This window comes from Lycium barbarum, chromosome 11 (genome assembly GCF_019175385.1).
Source record: "Lycium barbarum isolate Lr01 chromosome 11, ASM1917538v2, whole genome shotgun sequence".
NCBI classification, from domain to species: domain Eukaryota; kingdom Viridiplantae; phylum Streptophyta; class Magnoliopsida; order Solanales; family Solanaceae; genus Lycium; species Lycium barbarum.
The window spans coordinates 79,644,556-79,651,071 of NC_083347.1; positions in this window are offsets into that span (position 1 = coordinate 79,644,556).

Below are 6,516 nucleotides of genomic sequence, written 5' to 3' on the forward strand. Positions count from 1 at the left end.
ATGTATGTATGTGTGTAACACGCCTTGAGACGTTCTGAATAACGTGTTGACTTTGGTATCGTGTTTACAACTTTCAAAAAAAAAAAAAAAACGCCATATTGTGAATCAAGTGACGTAAGTTGGAACATCGGGCAGGGTAAGCTCGATCGCTTGTCATGGCCCTAGTTCGGGTCGTGACACAAAAGGTGCAGCAAGTGCAGAGTGAGTACGGAAAGAACATGTACCCAGTTGTTACACCTCGGAAAAGTCCCCGTACATGTACAAGGAATAGAACGACAAGGGTATGAGTGTGGGGTGTTTTACTAAGCAAGGGGTGATGATTCGTGAATTTGTGGAAATGGAAAAGTTGTAGAATTTCATGCAGCCCAGTGGTCGTATAGTGATTTATAGCCCGTAAAGTGATTTACGGACCGTAAACTACCATCGTCCTCCAGCCTTTCAAATTCCAACTTTCTGTTAAAGTGTGGGAATGCTTAAATACGACTTGGAATACGGCCCGTAAACTGGTTTACGGACCGTAAACCTCGATCGTAAACTGCAATATTCTTCAGCCAACTTCTCTGTTTTGGACATGCTTAAATATGACCAAGGAGGACGGCTCGTAAACCAGTTTACGGGCTCGTAAACTGTGGTTTACGACCACTGTTCACCCCGACTGGAATTCATTAAAGATCAAACTTTGAGTTATTAAAAGGGACCAAAGCCTCATTTTATTTCATTTTTCATCCATACAACCTTCAAGAACACTCTAGAAGCTCTCCAAATATTCATCCACAAAATTCAAGAGATCAAAGGGAAACCAAGATCATCAACATCTAATTCATGAAAGCAAGTGCATTCGACTCGATTGGAAGTCATCTTCTTCAAGAAATCTCAAAAGGGTTGAAATAGGGTTTTGGTATAAAAAGAGTATTGTTGCTCAAGGCTTGTTCCACCATCATCCAAGGTATGTTTCATGACTATACCATATGGTTCAAGGTATTGAAAGGCTTAGATACTTGAAATGTATAAGAACATAGAAAATGGGCCTTGCATGGGTGAATAGTGGCACAATTGAATAGTAGTTGAATGGAGTCATGAATGTTGATAAGCTACGGTTGTGAATATGTTATAAATAACGTCTAGACCATGAAATAAGTATTATATACGAGAAAACGTGATAACGAGCTATAACCATGGATGTGGAGAAATTGGAGGAAAATAGTAGATTTTTCTCAAAGTGTATAAGTGATGATTGTTGAAAGTAATATTGGGAGTGTCGTTACGAATGTATGAGAGTTGAAATGAAACATGGGAAAAGTATTAGAAATGAAGGAAGTGCTATCCAATTTTCCTTAGAAATAGTAGTCCGTTCTTATAATTACTTAGCTAACGACGACATGAATTCTCTTGAAGGTATATACGAGTGCATTAAGGGAGAGCGAGCAAGCAATAAGAATTGTAAACGTCGAAGGTATGTGAGGCTATTCCCTTTCTTTCAAAGGCATGATCCCTAGCTTACGATTTCATAAATGCTCCCATCTTTTCCTTGCTATCAAAGGTTAAATAGTCTAAGATTACGAAGCATGATTTCCTTCTTGATATTCCATAAATGTTTTCCAAAGTACTCCTATTTTCCAAAACCAAAGGTTGTGATTATGTGAGCGCTTATGATAACGACCGTGGATATTGTTTTCAATAACAATGATGATGTCAAAAGTGAAAATATTATTATGCTGACCATGATGAGAGCAAATCTTATGTTTAAAAGTTTCAAGTTTACGATTTCAATGACTATATGAGGATGTCGAGCTATTTACCGATTTCTCAATTTATTCATGGATGGTGACTTTATTTCTAAATCTTCCAAAGTATATGAATGGATGCCTTATGAAGTTCATGATTTTATTCTATGCTTTCTTTTAATGCTATTCTTCATTGATAGTCTCGCCTTATAATAATTGTTCCCTCAAGGTGAGACAAAGCGACAATGATTACTCCATAACATAATCGGAGGCTTTCGACCTTACGTCACTCCGACGTACTTACAACTTTTCCTTGGGCTCTCATGCATGCTAAGTATATGGTATAAGTATATGATATGTATATGTATTCAGGGGATATGGGGAAGGTGAGGCGCTATAGACGCATAGCCACCTGGTCAGCTGACATATCATGATTTCATCCCGGACGCGGGATGCCCGGACGCGGGATATATGGGTTATGGATCGGGCCGTACGTTCCTCGGCACTAACTTATTATATTTATGGATCGGGCCGTACGTTCCTCGGCACTAACATATGATGACATATGGATTGGGCTGCGCGATCCGCAACAATTTACTATATGATGCTTTATGAGTATGCATGCATGGATCCGCCTTAAGAGGCAAGCAATTATCGATTAACTCCTTGTATTTACTTTACTTTCTTATTCTTACTTTATTTCTTGATGTATGCCTTACATACTCAGTACAATGCTCGTACGGACATCCTTTTCTTTGGATGCTGTGTTCATGCCCACAGGTAGACGGGAAAGCGGTCCAGACTGATAGGAGTCACTAGCCGAGCTGAAGAGCACTCCATCTTCCGGAGGTGCTAATTGGTTGTTCCTTGTGTATAAATTTGTATGTCACTCAATAGAGGCTCGTAGATGTTCGATGTGGGTTGTGTGGTTCCACAACGTGGGTAGTACGCATGTGTATAAGTATATTGAAATATGTTTTTGTATCAACGCGTTATATTTTTGTAATGAAAAGCAAATCCTCTTTTTAAAGTTAACCGGAAATAGATGAATGATTGTTAAATGGGTTAGGTAAATGATAGCACGAGCGGTGCTCGGTGGTTAGCCCCGGGTACCCGTCGCGGCCCTAGCCGGTTCGTGACACCAGTAGCATCGTCGACCGACCCTAAACTGTAGTGATGACGAGGGTTGGTACTTCCAATACTCACCTCCTTGCTTTGTTAGTGACAAGTTATACAGTTTATATACACCTAAACAGTTAAGATTAGAAAATTCACGTTTCAATCAAGTCCTAAAGCTTGGTACTTTCCAATCATAATCATAAGGCTTATCCCTTTCCATTCAAAGTCATGAAGCTTACTTTTTTCCCATTCATAAAGCTTAGTCCTTTCCAATTATAGTCATAAAGATTACAACCTTTTCAACGATCCAGACAAGTATGGCATGAAAACAAGTCAATCAAGTAAAAATGGTATGAAAATGCAAATGAAATGTATGCTATGCAATGACCATATACACATGTATACACACACTCTTGCAGTAGGTTTCACGTGACCCATGGGAGACTCATGAGGTCCATATACCCACCCGGAATGCCAAATCTCCCATATCACATAGGCTACCAGCCAATAGGCTGTAATATCATCATCACTCCGTCCATGTACCATATCCAATATCCAGTCTCTGAGGCCCCTTTCTCGTATCTCATCGATCAAGTGCCAATAATATCATTAATGAATGAAATGGATATGCGTACACCATTCAAATGCATAATATCAATTCAATTTATCAAGATCAATTCCTCATTCATAATGTTAGACGAGATGTGGAGTGATGAATGCAAGACAAGTCAATATTCACAAGTATCAATCGAACATGGCTATCATAGTCCAAGTAAGCAACAACCATACCAACCTAGTGGATTTATCCACCACCTCCAAGGCCTGAAGGCTAAACATGCATTCTCCGTCACAAGGCACAATTCTTTCATATTTAATTACCCATATCGATACATCGTCACCTCACGAGTACGGGAACCCCAATTCCCCTTTACGCTCCTTAATTACATTAGCCAACACATTACACTACATAAAGGGTCTAGTAAGTCTCAACTTGCCTTTTATTTGAAGTCCCACAGCTCACGAACGGATTGCCTTTCGTCAAGGCCTCCAAACGATCCCAATCTCGATCCGAGAGAAGATTAAGCCTTTAGGAAGCTCTACCGAGTCTAAATTCACCAAATGAGTTCAATATAGTCAAAATAGTGTTCTACAAGGTTAGACCAGTCCAACGATACCCGTATTGCTATACTTTATTGCGGAACCCAAAAATGAAACCTAAAAAGCCAATCCCGAGCCTACAAGAGCAAAACTGAAATTTTATTGTAAAATCTATTACCCATTGTCCATAGGTTCTAAATCCATAAAATCAACCAATTTCATCCATGAATTGACCCTCAAATAAAAAATTTACCATTTCCCTTAGGGCTCAAAAATCTCAATTTCTACAATCCAAACATGGATAGAAATGATAATTAGCGGAAATAATTATGGGGAAACACCAAAATAAAGGTTAGATACTTACCCCCATTCAAAGACTAGAACAACACCGCAAAAATCACCTCAAACGGAGCTCTAGAACTCAAGATATGTTGAAAATACCAAACGGTCGAAGTCTAAAATTTAATACACAAGGATCTTTGCAATTGCGACCAGCTCAAGTCATAAACATCAATACGAAGCTAGCAGAACCAATAAATTTCCAATCCGAGTCTTATCTCTTCCCATGACCATCTTTTCACAACAAATAGGCATATTAAATACTAAAACCAACTGAATTTTCAAAAACCAACCAAATGAACTGCAAAATTAGTTCTGTCAATTTCTATATGTCATAAATAATATTCCAAATTCAACGAAATCTTCAGGTCACCAATCAGAGCACGTTTTCCCAAAACAAAATCCATATAATTAAATACTGGAATTTCAAAAATGAAACCTTTTCCCAAAGTGAACCAAATGATATCCATTCGATTTCAAATTTTTCAAGCATGTCAAAAATTATAATTACGAAGCTTCTGGAATAGACGACACGCAAAACAGAGCCGGCACCCGATGCCTTACTTGACCCCTAGCGTACCATCTGTAACTCATGAACTTTGGATATACATGTTAGCTATCTGCCCGATGAGGCCAAAAGTAACCGAAACATAAAATCTCAGGTCGATAAGGTTGAGTGCTGTAAAACTATATATATATATATATATATATCTGAATGGGCCGACAAGGCCAACATATGTCTCTATAAACAGCAAAAACCAACCTAAGATATAAACAAGGACCGACAAGGCCACCATGCTGATATACTAAATATACAGGACATGTCTACAAGCCTCTAAGAAGAACAGACTGTACTGTGGTCGGGAAAGGGCCCCGGCCAACCCATCATGTCTACATACACTCAAAATGACTGTTAAACTCTGGAACTGGTAAATCCGGATGAGATGGAGCTTTTCAAGCTGGTACTCAACACGTCTACTGGAGAGGCCTGTCTATCTGTCTGTCAAGACCTGCAGGCATGAAACATAGTGCCTCCGACAAAAGGGACGTCAGTACGAAATTATGTACCGTGTATGTAAGGCAACTGAATAACTGTAAAGTGAAACTGATATGATATACATAATATACTGAATGAAATTTGAGGAGTAAATGATAATTTTGAAGCGTACTTACCTGCTTCTGACTCATATCGTATAAGCAATAGTGAAATAATCTGCCCGGTCTCATATAGGGCGTGGTGTGTATCTGATCAGCCTTACAAGGCTCGATGTGTATCTGCCTGACCACATATATAGGGCTAGGTGTATATATGCCCGACCTTACAAGGCTTGGTGTACATATGCCCGGCCTTACAAGGCTCGATGTATATAGTATATAACTATCTGCGTATATATATGTATACTTCTTACCTTATCGACTACTCGAATAAGTATCGCTGAAGCTGAATTCCCGACAAGGGTATCTACAACAAGTTCAACTAACATACTAAGAGTAGAGTACTTCTTTTTTGAGCGATATGTCGGGATATACTAGAATACATACTCATTCCAAAAGAAGGAAAAAGAATAGACATTACATACACGATAAGCTCAACTCACTGCACCTTAATCTACAACAATGAAAACAACATTATCGTCACACTACAAATAGTACTACTATCGTTATTTGAACGATTAACTTATTTTATAAAAAAATGGGTAGCATCTCCCCCATTTCATCCACATTCCTCAAGTTCATAATAGTCACAACAACTGAAAAAATTAGCAACTCTATAATAAGCTTGCAACCCAAAACAATGATACAATGAGCGGCAAGCTCGGTTTACGACTAATAAAGCTATACATCCGAACCCTTTCTTCTTTCAATTACACGTCAACAAAAACAACAAAATCAGGTTATACCATCAATTTCCAGCCATAAAATACCACAAGAACAACCTCAAAACAATTCAACAAGCAACAACAACACAACTAAGATTTCCGACTTTTATTTCACGAGTTTTTAACTGTACAAGCTAGCTATGACTTCTACAAGATCAAATACATGAAGGAGGAGTGTAATATTACCTTAGAACACTTAGAACAACTCTACACACGATCTGCAACAAGTCCAAACTCAACAACCACAAGACAAACAAGAAACTCACTAGCGCCACGGGATTCCCGGCGTTAGATTTGCATTTTTACGCTAGATTTTTCTCTTCGGTCGTGTATAACTCTTAAAGAGGGTTTATGTG